Below are 22482 nucleotides of genomic sequence, written 5' to 3' on the forward strand. Positions count from 1 at the left end.
TATAAGTACGTACAACCAATCGCATAAGACATATACTGCAACTGATTCCTCGTTTCTCTGAAATTCAAATTCACCTGGGTGCCCTGTCTTTTACTGCACTTAAGAAATGACAGTGGTTGATATTGCTTTTGGATTGAAGCATCCTGGGTGTCCCACGGTGGAATTCATAGACATTAGAGAGTGGGTGACGGGCTAGGAAAGGCTGCATAGACTCCAATTAACACAGTTCATTGCCAGGGAGACTAAAAAGGGGGTGGCTATGAGAGGATGGAGTAAGTGGGGTGCCTTGATTTGGGCATGTAGGTGGAGGAGGCTATACCTCTCACTTTCACTAAACCAGTTAAGCTCTTGAGACCTCAGTTTCCTTAGCTGTAAAATGGGTGAAACATAGGGGAGACCCCTGAACCGTTCTCACCTAAATACCACACCAATGGCACTTCCTCATAATTCAGATGTCACCTCCTCAGAGAGGTCTTCCCTGACTGCTCTAGCTAAAATTACCGCCTCTCCTCCACTCCCCAACAGCAGATACATATATTATTTTTCTCCCTGTAACTCTAACTTTCTGAAACTGTCTTGCTTCTTTACTTGGTTATTTGTTTATGGTTTGCCTCTCCATGTGAATGCAAGTTCCGGGAGGGCAGAAAACTAGTCTGTCTTGTTCTAGCTGAGTCTCTCAGGAGTGGTACCTGGCACAGTAGATGCTCAATATATTTTGAATGAATGAATGGGTGGTTGAGTGAACGAATGTTAGTGTCACTATTGAGGTCCTCTCCGAGCCGTCGCTCCTTTCACAGGGGTCATGCCCGGGTTGCAGGGAGGATGTGCTGCCCCGGGGAGGGAGGAGGTGCGGGGTGTCGGTGGGTGGGGAGGAGGCTGGGCCCTGGCCTCCAGGACCGGCGAGAGTGAGCGCGCTCTGCTCGGCTGCAGGCTCAGGAAGCGGCGCGGCGGCAGCTGCTGGACCAGAGCCCCGCGCCCTGCGTCCAGCCGCCGGGTGTGTGCGCCCGCGTAGCCCAGCGTCGCGCCTCGGCGCCCCCACGCGCCCACGCAGCGGCGCGGGGACCCGGGCGGGGGCAGAGGGAGGGCCCGGCCCAGGGAGGAGAAGGGGCCGGTCCTCCCCGCGCAGGCAGCGGCCGCGGCAGCCCAGGAGGCGGAGGCAGCGGCAACGGCAGAGACAGCAACGTGCCCGCCGCAGTCAGCCCGGCCTCGTCGGACCCGCACCGGCCCGCCCGCCCGCACCGCGTCGGGGCGCCCTCTCCACTGCGCGCGGTGAGTACCGCCCGCGGCGCCCACCCCAGGCCGCCCGCCGGGATTCGCCGGGCGGGGGGAGTTGTTCACCGGGACCCCCTCGCCCTGCGCCTCTTTCCGGCACTCGCCAAGCGGGGCCTCCGCAGCTGTCGGGACGTTCTGGGGCGCACGGGCCTCCCAGGGCCAGGAAGGCACAAGGGCAGAGGGGACAGCAGCAGAGCCCCTCGGGAAAGGCTCTCCCAGGCTCGGGGCCCCAGTTTCCCCATGCGCTTTGGGGCAACGACCCTGAAGTTTGCTCTCCCGCGCGCGGGACAAGTGCATGGCGCGCAGGCGGTGTAGACGCGGCTGGGTCCTTGGCGTTTTGTTCGATTATGGTCCCGGCGGTTCGCGGTAAGGGGCGCTCCCCCAGTCCGCAAACTCAAGCCCTCAGGTAGTGTTTATGGGATAACCAAGAAGCAGAGCCAACCGCTGGAATCCCGGCATGGGGCTGGAACGGCCCGCTGAGCCTTTGCCTTCTAGCTATTGATATATTTCTTTTCAAAAGTCCGTTTGCGCTCGGCCCGCTCTGGTTCAGGTCTGGGGCTTTGAACCGGGGCAGGGAATCCTGGCGCCTGCTGCGGGTAGAGTTGAAACTTAGAAAAGTTTACATCCGAAGGGTGTTTAGAAGGCGGCAAGGATTTCGTTGTAGTGGGAGAAAGTGGGAAATGGAATTGTTTTTCAGTCATGAAGTCTGGAGGTTAAACGGCCGTGCTGGTCCAGGCTCCTTCAATATATTCCTGCCTCCCTCCCCCCCCCAGCAATAAATAGTTTATAAGCTCAAGGAATACTAGGAAAGCGTGACTGGTGAACGTACTCCTATCGCAAAATCCTCAGTGCGCTTTTCTCAGCTGTTGAACTGGAAGCGCCTTTTGCAGTGCGAGGTTCCTGCTTCCCCGAAGCCGAGGCTGAGAGTTGACAGCGTGCACCCTGCCGCGGTCTGAATTCTTTTTAAAAAGCAAGACCGATGCTGCGTTTTTATGGATACCCTTTTCTTTTCTTTCCCCTTCCCCGAAATGCTATGTAATCTTTAATTACTTTTTAAAATATAACGTGGAGGTATAAATCACCCCGGTAAGAGGTACCTTTTAATTACGAGGTGCAGTGGAAGAGGTGAACATTGGAGTCTAGCTGTTAGCGAGGGCGGAGGGGCAGGAGGATGATTTACAAACATCATGTAAGAATTTGAGCACTGAATTATGTTTGAGTTAGGGAGATCCCTTACAAAGGAAATTATAACCAGTGGACAATTGTATTTCAAACCGAATTTATTAATTTCATGAGCCGTTTCTTGATTGAGTGAAATGTCTGTGACCATAATAGATACAGAACTAGTAAGCACCTTACCAGACTATGACCCATTTGTTAGCAACTAACATACACATGTAACCATCCTGCTTACAAAAAAAAAAAAAAAAAAAGAGGTACACAAAGAAAGTGGGAGGAGAGAACCTCTTTTTCAAAATAATCTTTGTGAAAGAATCTTTCACAATTTTACTCGATAAATAAATGTTCATTTTTTCCACTTGTCTTTCTTCATCCCCTTAAGCCCCTTCATCCTTTACATATCTTTGCATTTAGACACTCTCACACTTGGGTAAGTTCTTCTATAATTTATATAACAAATAACAAATGATAGTGGTTTGAATCTTGCTTTTGACTAAGCATTAAATTGTGTTGGTATTTAAAAAAATCTCCTTGCCTTCGTAGCAAACTCTTAACTTTTGCCATTGTGAAAAGACCAATGTGGTTAGATCCAGAAGAGCCTGAACTTTTTTTTACTTTAAAGCAGTTTATATGTCCCCATTCTCTTGTAACTTCAGCTTCACAATATCATTCACTATTTTATCTGAAAGGAATTGGCATTTTTCTTTTCTGTCTTAAAATAGCTCACCTGGTGTTGTGACCATGTGTATGAGAATACTCTATAAACACACAAATCAGTTCCCCAATATCAGAAAAACTAAAGGAAATATAAAATAAAAAGATGTGTATCTCAATACTTTAGGATTTTTTTTTAAAGTTTTCATCGCGTAAGTTTTAGAATCTTCTTTTCATGTCTTTTGTGTTGCATTAAACACATCATAAAGAGGTATGATTTGTTGACTTGTTATAGGATTACCATTTGGCAAAAACGCCCAAGACACGCTGTTTCAAATATGTGGTATTACTTCTGCTTTAAATTGCGTGTAAGAGATTGCAAACCTTGTTCCAGATGGATAAATTGATAAAATGCTAGCTGCTGTTGGGAGAATGGAAAAGCCCTCAGCAAAAAGGCTCTGTGGTGTAGCTAAGTACATTTTGAATTAGGGTGAGCAAGCTATGGAGACCCCAGCCGTTTGTGAAAAAATATACACAGTCCAAGCACGTCCACTTTAAGACGTTGTTGGATCCTCCGTGACAAGATGACTCCTTTCCCACAAAGAAGAAACCGTTTCCTTATTTTTTCAGTTACTTTTCCAAAGACAACTTGCATTGGGCGCAAGAGAGCAGAGTTATGCAGAAATCCAACCGTAACCAGCTCAGAGCGAGGACTCATTCTCTCTCCTTCCACCAGATGTTTTTTAGGTGTCCTCAGCTGGAATGCCCAGTTTGAAACTAATTAGGCCAGCAGTAAACTCCTTGTATAATAAAATCGCAGTCCGTAATGGTGAATAAGTGAGGTTCCCAGCCGCTTATGACAGATGCCTTTCTGGGCAGAGAGAGAAGAGAGCCTGTGGCTGTCAGGAGAAAATGAAGGGAGTGGAGGTGCCTTCTTTAGACACATGCCTTTCCTAAATATCCACGCACATCATCTCAGTGTGGAGGAGTGGAAGTTGCGACTGGGGTAGAGTTTTGTCTTTGCTGGGCAGGCCTCCTTCATACAAAGATGCTTGGGGGAGAATAAATTATAAGTATTAGGCAGTGTCTTCAGGTCTTAGGTGTATGCTGTGTGTGTGTGTGCAAAGGCTTGGGGAGAAGGATTGGTGTCACGTGCGGGGCAGGGTAAAAAACTTAACTGCTTCCCACCTGGGCACAAGATGAAAAGAAAGACTGCCTGGCCTGACATAAATTCCTTGGGAGAGAGGAGAACCTGCTCCCCCAGAGACTTTTGATAAAGGGAGAATTCGCCTAATGATGTGGTTCCCCTTATCTGTGAGGTTTGTGAGGGTGAAGGAGTTGGTTAGTCTGTTACCTCCAAAGGCTGGACTTTCTGACTGTTACTAAGACTGGGTTTTGTTGGTGGAAGGAACCGGGTTTTTTGGGTTTTTGTGTTGTTGGTTTTTTTTTTTTTTTTTTGGTTGTTTTTGGTTTTTTTTTTTTTTAGCTAACTGTTCTGAAAAAGGAGCTGGTAGACTGTGCTCAAAAGGAATCTCTTTACAAAGAATTAATCCCAGAGTTAAGAAAACACAGCCTGTTGACAGAAAACACACACACACACACACACACACACACACCACAATTCTTCACTCACTCCCAACCCTCTTCCCTGATCTCCATCCCCCAATATCATAACAGCTTCCTGAATGGCCCACTTCTCCCCACTATCATTTGTGGCAGTTCAAACAGTCCTAAACATACAAAACAAAAAGAAGATTCTGGTAAGAAAACAATTAGCAGAGAATTCGCTGGAGACAATGCTTCGTTTTCACTGTTTGGAGATCGTAACTGGCCTAATGGTGTTTGACTAACACCCTTTTCTAGTCGGAGGAGGATAAACACCCCCTCCGTCAGGTGGTAAATACTTGAAGTGACAGTAACTGAGGCTGCAGACCCACTTGTGTTATTGTAAATGAATCAGAGGGGCAGGACCTTGTTCTTTACGGCGTGTGATTTAAAATCAGTTTTAAGGTACCTGCCAGGTGTATTTAGAGGAAAAGGCATGAAGGAAGCCACAGGCTTATACGTTCATTTTTAGTGCATATTTCTTTTTGTTCATTTTCATCCTATTGAGTTCCTTTGTCATTTCTCTGACTTGCAAATTATACCCTTCTGTTTAATAGTAATGACGAAAATAGCTGCTGTTTATTGAGAACTGGTATACCAGGCCTGCAGTCAGCTCTTCACGTGTCTTTTTAAAGTGGATTCTTGCCGCAACCCCTTGAGTATTATTATCATTATTTCAACTTTGTTAACAAGGAAACTGAGTCGCAGGTCAAATGACCGACACAGGGCCAGACTGAGTGAAAATGAAATCTAGGCTTTTGCTTCTCTGCAAAATATGCCTTATCCATGTGCAATACAAGCTTTGGCTCAAAACATTTCTGCTATCATTTCCTTTGGAGGAAGATGCTGAATTTGGATGGTTTTAAATGCACAGAACACAGTTATTTTCTGAACCTGCCCTGACGTTTTTTGCCACTGTCGTTTGAAATGGGGAAACAAAATCATATTAAATATTTAGAAACACAAATACAAACCTCTGTGAGCCATGACCCTTAGCCGGTTGGGTATGGTTCTGTAAAGGAAAATGACGGTTTATTTAAGGGCTAATTTGATTTATTCCTTCGATACTAACACTACGCATTTCAGGTCCTAAAAAGAGTCAATAAATTTACCGGCAGTGGAGAGGCCCTAAAACATTACGGTAGGCGCAGCCCAAGTCAAGTTTACCGGAAGGTGCTGGATCGCTATGGGTGGGTGTTGTTTCGGGGTTAGATTTTAAACATTTGGAGAGCAAAGAATAATTTGGAACAGGTGGTGCCGAGAGTCAGGTAGCTGGAATGATTTATCTTTGCCTCTTTGAACGTTAAGGGAGGCCACTGGTTGCCTGAATCTGGAACCAGCAGGCTGCGGGTCGGTGGGGGCTGAGAGACTCGTCTTTGGGACAGAATTTGGCAGGATCCAGGGGCTTCGTCAGCGCTGTCATCGCCTTTGGATGATAGTAGTCAGAACACAGTTGTGCCTGCTCGTGCATTTTTGAAAAGTCTGCCTCTGCCTTCAGATATATGCAGAAATCTAAAACAGGAACTTAGATGTGCGGCAATGCCAATTTAAACATCTTTAAAAATGAACAAAGTATGTAATAGAGGTTAGAAACTCTTTTGTCATTTGGTATCAATAGTGTTGTGTCAGTAACATGAAAATGTGTGTAATTTCAATGGCATTGCACTTTCTTCTTTTTTCCTTTTGAGTATCTAGTAAAGTTACATTTTTTAAAAGTCTGTGTTCCCAGATGTAATAGATACGAACGTATCTACTTGCAGTCATTCAGAGGAGAATTGTCAACTCTCTGCTAATGTAACTAAAGGAAAAATGATAAAATCAACATATTTTTCCCCAAAGAACGAGGAACTGGAGGGTTTGACTACTGTATATGGCAACTTACTTTTGTCTCGCGTCAGCTAAATCTGTCAGTTCCCCTTTCTTTTCTATTCATCTCCCAAGAATGGCCTTTCATAACTGAAATACACATGTATTAGCCAAAAGACATTTTAATTTTGTAAAGAAAAATCATGCCAGAGACAGCCGGGTCTGTTTCAACCATTATTGTTTCTGCAGCATGCATACTTTGGGTTTCATGGTAAGATGTGGGTTTGTCAAGAAAGAAAATTACAGCAAGAAGCTATGCTGAAAATATATACACTTCTGTTTAAGAAATGAGAAAAACACAGAAAAATTCCACACAGTAATTGCTTTTACGTGAGTTTTAAATGTCATTGTTTGACTTATGTCAAAAAGCCCCCTTAGCCAGTTCTCTCATACTCCGTTACCAAATATCTCACCTTAAAAACAGCAAATGTTGGACTTCATTTTGATGATCTTTGAGGCTTTCAGAGATATCCTTAGTCCTAGTGGAAACATTCCAAATTTTTAGATTGTGCAGGCCATTTTTTTAAGGTTACTTAGATATCGATTTTATTTTCTTGACCCAAAATGAGAAAACACGGGGAATTCTCAAAAGCTTTTTACAGGCTGCTATTATGAGAAGAGAAGCCAAACCAACGTGTATTAGGTCATGCGCTTGAAGTGCATAAATAAGCCCTATGAAGGTCACCAAACAGGGTGAAAACCACTAGTTCTCGTTACCTTGGCCAACTCTAAATTCCTGCCTGTTAGACGTGTTTGGTTGAAGTGGACGCAGAAAGCGGGTTTCTGAGCCCGTGGTTGAAAGATCTCAATTTGACTTGGGTCCTCAAGGCATCTTTGTGGTAAAGGGAGATAGGAAGGCTGAAATTCTGGTCTCCTCCCCATGGCTCCCTCTCACGGTTCCGGAGAAAAAGCAGGTACTGGGGCCTTCTCTTACTCCAAAGCAGATGTTTCCTACCTGGTATTCGGATATGCGGAAGTCAGAAGCTGAAAATAAAATGAAATGAAAATGTTCCTTCTGGTCAGTTTCTTCACCTCCCATTCCCTTCCTATAGTCACTTTGTGGTTAAGGTATTCATGGTTTCCAAAACAATTTTTTGTTCCCACTATGTTTTCTAGCATTTAAGATGCAAGGTATAAGTACACACCTTTAAATCTCTATTGATTGGCAGCTTCCTGAAATACAGAATCAGAGAGCGTGTCCACCACGTCCTGAGTTTGGTACCAACCCAGGTGCTGATGGAAATTCCAAGTAGGGAGAAAACGTCCTCTTGGGAGAGGCAGGGTGTCGGCGCAAAGAGGTTATTTTCTTTTGTGGGTGTGTATTATTTGCACATATCAGGACTTTTGTTTCAGGGTGTTCTAGAAACATTGATCTCTCCAGCAAAGTTCTGTGTGTCCTTCTTGGTTGGGAAGGGAGCGGAGAGGAAGGAGCCCCGAGGAGAATCGTGCACCTCTGGCCTTTTGTGTGACTCCTAGAGTAGAGGGAAGCCTCCACTGCTCGGAAGGTGTCACGTGGTATAACAAGTTGTGACTTGTGCCTGTGTTGTCAACAGAGGTTTAGCCCCGTCCAGACATGAAAAAGAATGGAGCCCCGAAGATGATTCACCTCCAGTCTGCGATGGGCCCAAGCTGTCCAGTGCTCTCCTCTTGCTAAATAGACCATACTCCCTGGAGGAGTTAATGGCTGGGGTGTGGAGAGAAGAGGGGTAGGAGGGGAGAAAGAATGCCTTAAACTCAGCAAATGTCTAAAACGCTCAAAATGTCTCAGCATTGCTCAGGCACCCACAAGAAAGACAAACTGATAAAAGGACATAGAATCAGGCTTTTTTTGAGGGGGAAGCACAGAGAGGTTGGGGGATTGCTAGAGGTTTGATCTAGAGTGGACAATTTTTCTAACACCTTGGGACCCCCGGGGCACCTTGAGGAACCCGATTTTGGAAATGTCTTCCTGTAGCCTTGCTGTCATTCCTTTGTGCTTATTTTTAGTGAATTAGTTTTGGGGATTTTCTTTTGTTTTTAAGAAAACACAGAGTTGTAAGACTTGTTTGGGAATCACAGGTTTTATTGAACACTTATTATTTATTGAATATTTATTATGTCCCAGGCATTGTGCTGTGGAAATACTTTATATGTTTTGTCTCCAAATGGCAGTAGATGGAACGTGCTGTTATTATTATTTCTATTTTACAGATGTGGAAACTGAGTCTGGAGAGTAACTTGTCCAGGATCACATGGCTTATGCCAGAGCCAGGATTAAACCCAGTTTTGATTCCTAACCACTAGGATGTCCAGCCTGCTCCCTTGGTATAACAAGAACTTCCCTTTCTCCATCTGTCTGCCCTGGAGAGCTAGATTTTAAAGTCATTTTCCACTTGCATTGCCTTATGGATATTTATCGATGGTTAGGTACAAAAATCAGGTTGAGAAAGTAAGAGACGCCAGCAGATTCTCACAAGATTTTGAATCTGCCCTTGTAGAAATGAATGAATGTTTCAAGCTGGACCTATGGAAATGGTCGTAGCATCACTGCAGTTAGTGGCCTAAGCCATTGCTTACAGCTGCTCTTGCCCTATAACCGCAGAGTTGAACAGCCATACTACAAAGACCATACGGCCTGCAAAGACTATCTGGCCCTTTACAGAAAAAGTTTGCTGACCTCTAAGCTATTGCAATATGACAAGACAATCCTTGTAGACCAGAAATAACATGCACTTGGGACATTTCGTATACCATTTCAATGATTTATTATTTATCAAGTGCCTCCAATGTGCTTGACACATTGCACAGTGATAGGGGAAAATTACAAGTGACTTCATTCCTTCATCCATTTACTTAACAACACTTATTTAGCTGTGTTCTGGGCCGTTTACTGGAGAGCCAGAGGTGAGAAGGACCAAATCCAGCATCTCCGGTAGGAGGATCCCAATGTGTTCTCACCAGTATCCCATGGCCTCTTCTTTCCTGAGGGTGCAGAGGGTGTTGACATGACTTTTTGAGCTTTCTAATGTTTGAGTAGCACAATGGAAGCAACACCTCAGTCTATAGACCCTCACCCACAGAAGCTATGCCTGGTTCAGTAAGAGCAGTGCCTCGGCTTCTGCACCTGAAACCGCACTAGGCGTATAGGACTTACCAGTGCCCCAGGCTTACTCAGCCGACAGCAACTCTCTGCTTCCCTCGATGCGTTGTGCAGAATGAGGAGGAATGTAGAGAATCAGACTTCCCGAACCTCAGCCTGGGTACTGACTTTCAGCCTCGAGATTAAGAGCTTGAGTCCAGGAGCCAGGCTGCTCAGGTTACACTTCCCCTCAGTGTTAACGTACTCCTGTGTTTAGCTTGGGGGTAAGTTACCAGACTTTTCAGTGCCTCAGTTTCTTCGTCTGTAAAGCAGGGTGAATAATAACGCACCTTCCTCAGAAAGCTGTCGTGGAGATTGAGTTAATAAACATGAAGTGTTTGGAACTACGGCTGGCAAGTGGTATGAATTATATCAGTGTCAGCTACAGTTATTATTATTATTTATGAATTTGACCCAAAGCAAATTACTTAGACTCTTTGGGATGATAATAATAATAGTAACAACAATAATAAAATAACTTTTCATAGTGCCATTGTGAGAATATAAATGAGGCGATACATGGAAAACACTTAGCTTTGCTACACTGCCTGCCTCCATTCAATGTTCAATGAGCTAGCTATTGAGATTATGGGGAACAGTGCACTGGATCAGTGCGGTATCTATAAGCTATTGATCAGTTGAGTCATTTTAGGTATCGAGAGAATGTTGGGCAGTGGTCGATAGCATAGGCCCTGGACTCAGACAGATCTGGTCTGAGCCTGAGTCAGTCCATCACTCACGGACTGCCATCTCCAGCAGGGGTCTGACCCTCTCAACGTCCCAGACATCGGAGACAGCAGTTAACTGTTCCTGGGGTGGTTGGGAGGCTTAAAAGAGTGGCTGGCACAGCGAGCACAGAGCAGGGTGTTTGGCACATAGTAAGCACTCAATAAATGGTAGCTTGTATTATTATCACCCCCATTTCTTGCTGTACTCCCACCCCCAAGAAAGCACTGAACATTAGTAAATTTTAATTTGAAAATAAAAGAACACATTTTAAAACTGCCAAACAGATTTAAAATAATATTCATTACACAAAATTAAAATATTCTATTAAAGCCAGACTTTGGGCTCAGACCAAATTTTTATAACCCAAGCTTAAAGGCCAGGGAGTCCCCCAGCCACAATGGGGACATTGTGATTGAACTTGAGACTTCAACGCTGCTATTGAGCAGTCTTTGAAATGCACGTTTCCCCTAAAATAAAAGGGAAGTAATGGGAAGGAAAAAAATGAGGTTCTTGCTCCCCTCAACAAGCCTTAATGAATTGGAAAAGAAAAACAAAATATTTCTCATTTTTCTCCTGCTACTCGATCCTGCCAAAGACGCACGGCCCCTCCTAACCCTGGCTTTGAATGGTGCCCACTCAGAACCTTCCAGATCTGATATGCTATACGAGCAAACCTAATCTAAGTTGTAACATTGTAGTCTTCACCAGGTTTTACAGATGGCGGAGTGTATCACTGGGAATCCAGAATGGGGAGCCCAAATTCCTAGGTTCAAGTCCTAGTTCTGCCTCAGTTTCCCTATTCACAAAACAGAGACATTCCTCCTACTGCATAAAGTGGTGGTGGGAGTCTGAACGGTTAGCTCTCCCCATGGATGTTTTAATCTTCTGCTGTTACCTAATGAATGAAACTTGCCCTGAGTTCTGGGACTTTGAAAAATGAAAGTCTACAGGTATGCCTCTGAGAGTTACAAATAAAAAAAAGTCTATTCAGGGAGGAGAATGGAGGAGGGAAGAAGGACACATAAAAATGGCTCACAGGAGTTATTATGTGACAGACACTTTCACAAAGCTCATTTAATCCTCTCAAAAAAAAAATCCATGATATAGATGTGTCCATTTAACAAACATGGAAACTGAGACTTGGACAGATCGAGTGACTGCCCAGCGGCATTCCATTCCAGGTCTGTGTGACCCAAAGCATGGGCCTGTTGTACCACATGACCCACAGCCCTCCTGGAACAAGGTCACAAACAATCATGGTGGACTGGAGAGACTCCCCTGACCAACCAGTTATTTATGATCTATTCTTACATTTCAATAGCATCCTTCATCCTCAATGAGCCTGAGCTGCTGTGGCCTTTTACCCCACATTCCATTGAGAACCAGTAGATTTTTTCTTGAACAGCACATGGAAAAAGTAACGTAAGTGGGTTGCAAAATCCTTTTCTGGATGAACTCCTTCAAGAATCCCTGCCATTTCTTGCCAACCGGAATGAAGTGACTTCCTCCTCAGACCAGGCCAGGCCCTTGGCTATGGTGTGGGACCATGAGACAGAGTTGTCTGAGGCTGGGCAGCTCCTGGAGAGGGTATGGGGTCCCCTCTATCGCCAACCTGCTGTGTGTCTTCAGGCAGATCACAAGAGCCCTCTGAGCCCCAATCTCCTCATCAGCCCATGGAGCAGACACCTTCTATATGAGATTTGTTATACGACTTAAATAAAATGACAGTGGAATACTTAGGGTACTGTGGAATTGGACCCATTCCCAGGAGTACTCAAAGAAAGGGGAGAAAATGAAAGTTACTTGCCCCAGGCACATTCCTTACTGTTCTTCAGGTAGCTACCGTTTGGGGACTTTAGACATTCTGGAAGAGTCTGTTAGTCTCTGAAGGGCAGACTTCTTTTTAATGATGTGGACACCCTTTGCACATTAACTTGAAATGTACATGAACATTTTTTTTCTTTAGAGTTCTGTCTCTATCTTATTATGCATTTGGAAAAGATATAAAAAGCATTTGAAACAAATGGTTTTACAATTTTTTACTGCTTAAGACAAAAATGGTTTAAAAACCAAGTCCATCAAGTAATTGATAGCAAAAGTGGCACACAGCCATGGCAGAGTTCATGAGGAAAGTTTCAGAAACACGAATCTGATGATATGAAGTTTTCCCTGTGATCTATTCATTTAAAATAAAACATTTTAGTTTTAAAACTCATCCCCGCAGGCTGCCTACGACAAATTCCACCCAAATACCCAGAACCTTTTACTAACCAGAATTGCAATGCTGTGCTGTTTTCAGGGGAATAAAATGAAACAAATGCAGTCTCTTAGGAACATTGGTAAAGTCATGTCAGAGTACATCAGTGTCCAGGCACATCTAGTCTGTGTCTTGTATCTTTGAAAGAAGAATAACTAACCTTTGGATGACTGTAATGTTGATAAAAAATAATCTCTGAGGGCTAACTTTATGCCGGGATATGTTCCGAAAGATTATAGGCATTAACTCATTTATTCCTTGCAATAATTCTACGATGAAAGTACTGTTACTATTCCCAGTTTAAGTGAGAAAAGTAAGACACAGAGAGGCCAAGTGACTTGTTCAAGGTCACCCAGCAAGTGCAGGGGTAGAGCCAGGCTTTGTATGTGGGAGTATGGTTCTAGAGTTTGTCTTCATAACCCCTGACTTCCCTGATTCTTTAACCACCATAAAAAATTAAACTCTTTGACCCTCACTTACTTGCACAATGAATTAATTAAGGACAGGCATGAGAAGGGGCTGAAAGCGATGTTAAATCTCAGTTATAATTTTTCAGTTTCTTACAAGGATGTATTTGCATATTCCATTATCTTTAGGGTACAGTACACTACAGAAGCCAGTCTCTCCACGTTCAAATCCACAGTCTACCACTTACTAGCCTTGGGCTTCCTTCACCTCTCTCAGCCTCAGTTTCCCCATTGATGACATGAAAATAACGGACTCTGCATAACAAATGCATTGAAGACCACGAGACACACACAGTGATTGTTAAAAGCTATTGATTACCTGTGGAAGAAAAATTAAGTCTAGAAATCATATCTTCCTACAGGGCACAAATGCAGTTCGGTATAGTTTGGAGTGAAAAAGAAGGGAAAACCGCCTGAGCTGTGAGGTTCAAGCTGGAAAATAGCTCAGGTTTTTCCAGATGCCTTAAGACTGAGCCAAAGAGACCGGCTTTCCATGTCTCCACATGAGAAGTTACCGAGCTAAGTCCTCAACAGGCAGCCTACAAGCCATCGATGTTAGAATCTGTCCAGGTGAGGAAGCAGCAGCCTGCGGGAGGGTCTTGCCCATGGCCACATGGCCAGTCTGTGGCAGAGTGGGGACTCCCGACCCTGTTTCAAGACGAGTGAGGGATCTTGGGTAGCATGGGTCAGAGGCGGAGAGGAACACATAAAAAGAAGCGTGAGGCCAGGCGCAGTGGCTCACACCCGTAACCCCAGCGCTTTGGGAGGCCAAGGCAGGCGGATTGCTTGAAGTCAGAAGTTCGAGACCAGCCTGGCCAACATGGTGAAATCCCATGTCTACTAAAAATAAAACAATTAGCCAGGTGTGGTGGCCCGCGTCTGTAGTCCCAGCTACTGGAGAGGCTGAGGCAGGAGAGTTGCTTGAGCCCAGGAGGTGGAGGTTGCAGTGAGCCGAGATGGTGCCACTGCCAGCCTGGGTGACAGAGGGAGACTCCATCTGAAAACAAACAAACAAACAACAAACAAGTGTGCCTGGAGCGACTGTCTATGCAAACTCTGACATCAGCTCTAGGCTCTAGTTTCATGGTTTTCATTTTATTTCTTGTTCCCTTCTTTACATTGGGGAAAATGTGTTTTTCTCTAGAAGCAACTACCTGGTTCTCAGTGGCAAGGTGCGCAGACTTTCTGGGTCTTCCGTTCACCTTTCTCCTCCACTGTGCCTCCCGCTTCCATTTCCTCTTCAGTATGGAAACGGCACTTATTTATTCATTCATTCAAAAATATGTATTGAGCACCTGCTGTGTGCCAGGCCCTACTCTGGACGTGGGGAATGCAGTCAAGAACAAAAATGACCAGTCTCCTTCCTTGTGGAGCCACAGTTAAGTAGGAGAGAGAAAATAAACATATATGTATATAAGGTACGCAGAATATCAAATGATAAGTCCATGGAGAAAAAAGGTCAAGAGAAGGTGACGAGAACATGCCCAGGGGAGGCGAGAGGAATGCAGCGCTGAAGGAATGTGGGAGAACATTCTAGAAAGAAGCGGTAGCAAGGACAAAAGTCCTGAGTTGGGAGCAGCCAGTGAACAAGGAGGGCGGGGAAGATGAGGCCAGTTCTGGTAGGGCCTTGCTGAGAGAATCCAGCTGCCGTTCTGCGTCAATCAGTCATGTCCAGAGTCAAAATTATCGTAATTTAAAAATGATTTTTCAAAGTACATAGAGCCTAAATCTGAAATCAATGACTGCAACCGCAGATACCCAGAGAACCCAAACAGGTAAGAATTAGTGGAGTAGGTATGCTAATAGCAGGACTCCACCCGGTGCCATTCAGGAATGGTCTCCGTGTTGCTAGGTGTTCTGATTTTTCAAAATCTGAATTTTTAAGAGAAATGTCCCGCTTTTAAAATCACTATGAGGAACCACCAGAAATATACCTCCAGGCTCATAGTGTACGATCCCTCTCCCAAACATCGACACAGACCCTGGGAATCAAATTTCAGTGAAAAGGCACTAAGCCTCTCTCCTGCACTGTTTTGTTTTGTTGTTGTTGTTGTTGTTGTTGTTGTTGTTTTTTTTTTTTTTTTTTACCAATTCCTGACCAGAAAGGATGCCAAGAGATGCTAAAAATTGTTTCCAGGAAAAAGTAGGACTTGAATCTCATGGGGATGAGGCTGAGACTTCTTCCAAGGAGCAATCAGCTTGCTTCATTATTATGTCTTTCTCAGGAGTTTTTCCTGATCTCCGCTCATCATGGGGAAAGGCAAGATGGTCCAAATCTATCCTCCTTCGGGTTTTCATTAGTTTCTTGATGATGATTATTATGTCATCTGGGGTTGATTTAAGAGTGGTGAAATGTTTGCAGGTCTCATAAATGGTTGTCAGCCACTGTTTAGAATGGCAAAGAACTTCTTGTGTTGTTCCCATTGCAAGGAGTGGGGTGATAGTTTCCAATGGCTACAGACAAAAGGGGGAAAGTGGGTTCTGAAGCCTTTTACAAGAGGAGATTGGAAAGTTGAGTAATTCAATGGGGGTGCAGGTGGGAGGCAGTAAGGAAAGCTCCAGGAGCTTTTTAAGACCTGAGATGCCTACATTGACAATACTGAAATCATCGTCGGCCTCCCCAGCCCCAAAGCTGGGCTTAAGCAAAATCCCAGCCAGTGGTCGCCTTAGCTGTGGAGATTGCTCCAGATGTAAGTGACAAAAAAACTTACTTCTGAGTTGGTTTAAGAAAAAAGAAAATGTATTGCTTTGGGAAATGAAAAGTTCGAGGAGGGCTGGTTTCAGGTACAGCTGGTTCAAGAGCTCAGATGCAGGTCATGTGCCCATCTCTTAATCGGTCTCTCTGTTCAAGAGGATTCTGTACTGTGCCACCTGTGGAGCTGTGGATGGAGTGAGAGAAAGGTAGATTTCCAAAGTGAAATCGGCAGCATTTTCTGGAAGTGTGGGTGGACTGGTTCCTTATATCCCCCAAAACTGTACCTATAGGTATGCCTTCTCCACCCCTCTCCTCCTGGACTACAGTGCTGCTTATGAAATTTGTGCTTTTTCCAGGCACCATGTTATACTCTTTGTGTGCATGTTTTACTTTTCTCCTCAAACATTCTTACTAGGTCAGTATTTTTAAGACCTGCTACTATTCTGCCCTCCACATGCTCTTCCCCATGGGCCTGGAAGATTATCTTTTATTTCAAGTTAGTGTGTTTGTCTTACTTATTTCAAGTAAGGATGTTCATCTTAAGGGTGGGTCATCTGTATTTGTCTGTTCTTGCACTGCTCTAAAGAAATACCTGAGACTGGGTAATTTGCAAAGAAAAGAGTTTTAATTGGCTTACAGTTCCACAGGCTGTACAGGAAGCATGTTACTGGCATCTGCTCAGCTTCTGGGGAGGCCTCAGGAAACTTACAATCATGGTGGGAGACGAAGAGGAAGCAGGCACGACTTACATGGTGGAGCAAGAGGAAGAGAGAGAAAGAGGCGGGAGGTGCCACACTGTTGTAAACAACCAGGTCTTATGAGAACTCTGTCACAAGAACAGCACCAAAGGGGAAAATCCAATCCCCCTTGATCCAATCACCTCCTACCAGACCCCACCTACAATACTGGAGATTCCATTTCAACATGAGACTTGGGTGTGGACACACATCAAAACCATCTCATCATCTCTTTTCATGGTCTCTGTTACAAAAGTTGAGGCACTCCAGCCAAGCATAGGACATGCGCTGGGCTTCAGAGGATAAGTGAGAGATGAATCAGGATCACTAGGAGTAGAAGGGTTACCCTGGCAATGCACGCATTCCCAGGCCCCTGATGGTCAGCCTGGATTTCTTTTTCTGCTCTGAGCTTTTGCTCCCGTTGCTGCCTGTATTGAACTTTCTCATACTCCATCTAGGGGCATGGCAGTAACATCGGGTACACACAGAGCTTGCACACTGGCAATCAAGATGTGTTTTGTTTGGTCTGCAGATCATTTAAAAAATAGAATGGAGCCAACTTTGAAGATCTGGATCTTTCACACAAAAATGTAGATTGCTGGCTCCCATTAAAACATCACAAGATCTGTCAACACTGTGCCCACATTTCCACATTACCGCAGTTGACTGGGGCTGGGAACTGTCTGTCCCTTTTAGGTGGATAAGTTAGTTCACCCAAGTCCTCACCTTTCCCTATAGTCTCTCCAACACCGAGGTTCAGGTTAGTTACCATTTACCGTTGGGACCATGCTGTTGGCTCTCCTAGAGTAGATTTAAGACAGAAAAGAAATCTTTCCTATATCTAGATCTCCATTAGAAGTATGAAAATGAAGTGTAAACCAAGGTGGTCCTTGGTATTTACAAAAAGGAGAAAGCATCTGTCTTCAGGTAACACAGGGTTTCTCAACTTTGGCACTATTAAGATTTGGAGCTGGATAATTTGTGTGTGTGTGTGTGTGTGTGTGTGTGTGTGTCCACCCTGTATACTCTAGGATGGCATTTAATATGTCCATGTGGACATCATGCACCATCTAGAAGTAAATAGGTCCCTGTGCTCCAGGCGCTCACCACCAGGTTGGTACAAAGAGTTACCATAAGTGAGGAAAGCTGTTCTTCTGCATGGCACCCGGGCAGGCTCAGCATTGGCAGTAGAGGTTATGAGTTGGCTGATTTTTGATTTAGTCCTAAGTGGACTTGCCAACCATTGAGGCTGTTTATGACTGCCTGTTTGAGATGTTATAGAAGGAATTCAGTGTTGAATGAGAGGTTAAACTATTTTAAAGAGTCTTTGGAGAATTTCTTAACTCTTAGCTGAGTGAGGCCATGGTGGATGCTACTTGCAAAAAGTTTGAAAGTAGCATGGATGGAACTGGAGGTCATTATGTTAAGTGAAATAAGCCAGATGCAGAAACACAAATATCTCATGTTCCCACTTGTGTGTGGGAACTGGAAAACTCGATCTCGTGGAGGTAAAGAGTAGAATGAGGGTTCCCAGAGGCTGGAAAGGTGGGGGTGATGAAGAGAAGTTGGCTAATGGGTAGAAACATACAGCTACATAGAAAGAAAAGTTCTAGTGTTCAAAAGCACAGTAGGGTGACTGTAGTCAACAATATGTTCTATATCAAAATAGCTGGAAGAAAAGATTGAAATGTTCCCAACACAAAGCAATGTTAAATGTTTGAGGTGACGGATATTCTAAATACCCTGATTTGATCATCACACATTGTATGCATGTATCAGAATATCACATGGACCCCCCATAAATACATACAATTGTTATGTATCAATAAATAATCTTGCAAATAGAAGGTGGAGCATGGGCAGTGGTTGGGCTTGTTGGAGAGTGAGCAGAAGGACCAAATGACCTCTGGATGTCTCTTATGTCTCCTCCAGCCCTGGTTCTGTGAGCTGAGGCTTAGTGAGTTTCAAAATGTTGCCTACTACATGTTCGCAACTGCTAACCGTGGTCTACCATGGAAACTCAAAGGCATGGATATTCAGGGAGGAATCTCATTTTTCCCTAGGCTAGTACTGTGTACGAGGTGAGACTTTTTTTTCTTTATGGCCTTCCCCTAGTGTTACAAATCCTGTCGAGTGTCTGAAATACCATCCATGTGAAGGTTTCTCATGATAACTGTAACAGCTGCCATTCATCCATTCAACACATATTTATTGAACACCTCTATGAGGCAGCCACTGTTCCAGGCACTTGGCAAGCAGCTATGTACAAAACTGACAAGTCCTTGCCCTCGTGGAGCTTTTGTTTAGGGGGGAAAGAAGATAGACAATAAAAAAGCAAATAGTAAGACAGTCTTGGCATTGCTATGGGGAAAAAGTAAGTAGAGGGGAGGGAGGTTGATGGGAAACATTGAGGTAGAACAGGGAAGAGGAATTTTTAATTTTAATTTTAAATAGGGTGGCCACTGTGATGGCATGCTGGTAAACTGGTTCTCTGGAAATTAAAGGTCCTGATTTGTAGCCTCTGCCACTTACAGTGCTGTAAATACTCCCACCATGGTCACTTACAGCCCAACAGTGATTTTAACAAGGAGTTCACAACATTCATGCACATTTAACAATTGTTTCTTGCAGGCTGGTACAGGCTGGCTGCAGCACATCACTGGCAGGCAAGGCCTCCCTGAAACTATCTGGCAGAAGAGCCCACACAGAAGCTCTGAGTGGGGTTGTGCCTGGTGTGTTCAGGAATGACCAGGAGTTCATTGTGGCTGGAGCTGAGTGAGAGGAGAGGGGCAGGAGATGTGGTTAGGGAAGTAGCCAGGGGCAGATAATGTAGGGTGTTTGAGGCCAGGGTCAGATTTTTGGCTTCTAAGCTGAGTGAGGTGGGAGTCCCTGGAGGAATGGGATCTGAGCAGAGGAAGGACATGATCTGCCTTAAGTAGAGCAGAACTCCTCTGGCTGCCAAGAGAACAGACTGCAGGGGTCAGAGGGTGGGGCAGGAAAACCGTTAAGAGACTGTTCAGACAGGGAGGTGACGGTGACTTGGACCAGGGTGGTGGCAGTAGGATCAGGGAGAAGAGTTGGATTCTAGATATGTTTTTAAGATAGAGCCGATGGAATGTGCTGAGGGATTGGCTCTGGGAAGGGATATGAAGAGAGGAGTCCAAGGTGACTCCAAGGCCTCTGGGCTGGGCATTTGGGAGGATGGAGCTGCCCTTTGCTGAAATGGGGACAGTGGAGGGAGGAGCAGGTTGGGAAAGGAGATGGGAGCACCTCGTGTGGACCTGGCATTGAGCCAGGTGTTTGAATGTATGATCATCTCCTTCTGTCCATTTTATCATGCCCATTTTGGAGAGGATGTGACAGAGAGTTGAGGTTAATCAGCATGCCCAAGGTGGCCCTGCTGGTACGTGGCCAGGCCAGGCCTCCCACACCTTTACCACTCTGCTGTCCTACTGTGTTTTCTTGGCTTTCTCAGTCCCGTTCCTCCTCTTCGTTTTGAGGAAATGACAACAGGAGAACTCTGCAGAAGAAACCACCTAGGAGCCGAGACCTCTCCCTCGTTCCTAAAGAGCTGTCCAGCGGTTAACACTGGACACACATCAGGTCTGCTCAGTGGATCTGTCACCCACATTTTTCCCTGACAAATTTGTTGGATTAACCTCATGAAGATGAATATTCCACAGTAGAACTCACACTTAAAAAAATAGGAGTCAGTGGCATAAAGGCTTTGATTTTTCTGTGGACACAGGCTTAAATCCAGATTCTACCGCTTGATGGCTTCTCCATGGGAGCCTCAGTTTTCTCATCTGTGGAGTGGGTGTGTATTACTCCGTTCTCACACTGCCAATAAAGACATACCCAACTGGGTAATTTATAAAGGAAAGAGGTTTCATTGGCTCACAGGTCAGCATGTCTGGGGAGGCCTCAGAAAACTTACAATCATGGTGGAAGGGGAAGCAAACACATCCTTCTTGATATGGTGGCCGGAAGGAGGAGAATCAGTGCCCAGGAAAGGGGGAAGCCTCTTATAAAACCACCAAATCTTGTGAGAACTAACTCACTATTGTGAGACTAGGATGGGAGAAACCACCCCCATGATTCAATTATCTCCACCTAGTCCCTCCCACGACACGTGGGGATTATGGGAACTACAATTCAAGATGAGATTTGGGTGGGGACGCAGCCAAACCGTATCAGGGAGTAAGAAGAGTTCCTCTCTCAGATTCAAGGAGATAATGCGCTGAGGCACTCAGCACTGTGCCAGCCCCATCGTCACACTCAGCACACAGAGGGAATCATGACCATGATTGTTTGAGAGAGGGAATTAGAAAGTTGGGTTCAGTTTTAGGCAAAAGCTGACCTGCCTTCAAAGCTGGAGTATGGGGACAGGGGGCCGTGCGTGGGACATCGTGCTTGAGAGCTTTGCAGTTTGGCCTTTTCTTTTCTCTACCGGAGATGGGAGGCCTCTGTCCGTGTTTCTGCTGTGTTCACCAGGAGGCCAGTCTGGGGCAATTACTGCTCCCCATCTCCCAAAGGAGCCACATCAGCCTCACAGCAGTGTCTCTAGCTTCGAGCTGTTGTCTGTGGCAGGCAGAACAGTGTGTACTCGCAACAAGCAAATCCCCAGATGTGAGCCCATTCGGGGCTGCCACGTTTTTCCTGATGAAATTCCTGACTTGGTGTGTTGTGTTTTTTTAAAAAACACGCCCACTGCCTCCAAAAACCTCAGCCGGGGAAGAGAAACATTTCTCGTTGAATTCCCGGTTTTTGAAACGGTGTCAAATTATGCCCCTTTCATGGCCTGGATACGCCATTCTTTCCACTTAGTGCTTTTCAGAGAGGCCTGGGTGGCAGAACGTGGATGTTATCTAGGCCAGCCTTTGCATTATACAGGTGGGGAAACTGAGGCTCAGACAGGCCAAGGAGGAGCCCCACATGGGAAGTTGGTCTCAGAGCCTTGGTGATACCCCCAGATCTCTTGATTCCAGGCCCACTTTCTTCCTTCTTCATCAGAGGTCACAAATGGGCAGGCTGCAGCCACCTCTACCCTACAGATGTGCTTTCTTTGGCCTGAGATTGTTTTGATTTGAATGAGTTGCCGGCATTTAAAAATTAGGAGATTCCATATAAAAACCCAGATTTCTGGCTTCTCTGGGGCCATTGGGAGATCTGCCAAATGAGCTGTGCATTCCTGCATGGTGACAATTGAGGGTCTCAGTCATGGCCACTCCCTTTAGCCAGAGCATGTCTTTATCAATTCACCACAGTCCCCGCCCCTCCCTCTAGTACCCCCGGACCTGGGGGCTCAAAGTCACTTGTCATCATGGCGCTTTCCCTCCCAGTTCTATGGGGGTGCAGTTAAGAGAAAAGTGAAGTATTTCTTGAAACTGTGTCTCTATCAAAAAGAAGGAAACAAAAGAACAACCGAAATGACCACTCGTTTAAACATTAATAGTACAGAGCATGATTGCTTTGTGGCAGAGCAAAACATTTCTATGAATTTCATATGCAAAGAGAATACGTCAGTGTTGAAAATCGCTGGCCCCTTCACTCTCTGAGGTTACCTTCCCCTTCTCTGCCAGTGTTACACTTGCCATCCCTGCGTGCCAAGGCCATAGTTTCCACTTATTTTTTTAAGGCAGCATTAAACTTATTTGACCTACATCTGCCCCCCTCCTGTGAAACTTGAAATGCTATTAAACCAAATTAAGAAGTTTTTAAAAGTTGAAATGGTCTTTAACTGCTCAAGAAAGGGTGTATGTGAATATGTGAATGTATTGTGCAGTGTGTGTGGGTGTGCATGAACAAGTATGCTGTGTGTGAGTATATGAACATGGGTGAGTGTGTCAGAGTCTGTGTGAATATGTGTAGGTGCTTAAGTGTGTGAGTGTGTGTGTGTGTGT

The 22482-nt window shown here is 45.0% G+C and overlaps 1 protein-coding gene across 2 annotated transcripts in view; it reads left to right on the forward strand.

The window, feature by feature from the left end:
- Window positions 1-1113: 1113 nt before the first annotated feature.
- EYA2 (EYA transcriptional coactivator and phosphatase 2) overlaps window positions 1114-22482 on the forward strand; it is a 294449-nt gene continuing 273080 nt past the window's right edge. The window contains exon 1 of one of the 2 annotated variants that reach the window (XM_003316981.5): window positions 1114-1269. The gene's annotated coding sequence lies outside the window, so the exon portion shown is untranslated. The remainder of the gene's footprint in view (window positions 1270-22482) is intronic. The other variant, XM_063802586.1, reaches the window with a different exon arrangement.

This window comes from Pan troglodytes, chromosome 21, assembly GCF_028858775.2.
Source record: "Pan troglodytes isolate AG18354 chromosome 21, NHGRI_mPanTro3-v2.0_pri, whole genome shotgun sequence".
Classification (NCBI taxonomy): Eukaryota; Metazoa; Chordata; class Mammalia; order Primates; family Hominidae; genus Pan; species Pan troglodytes.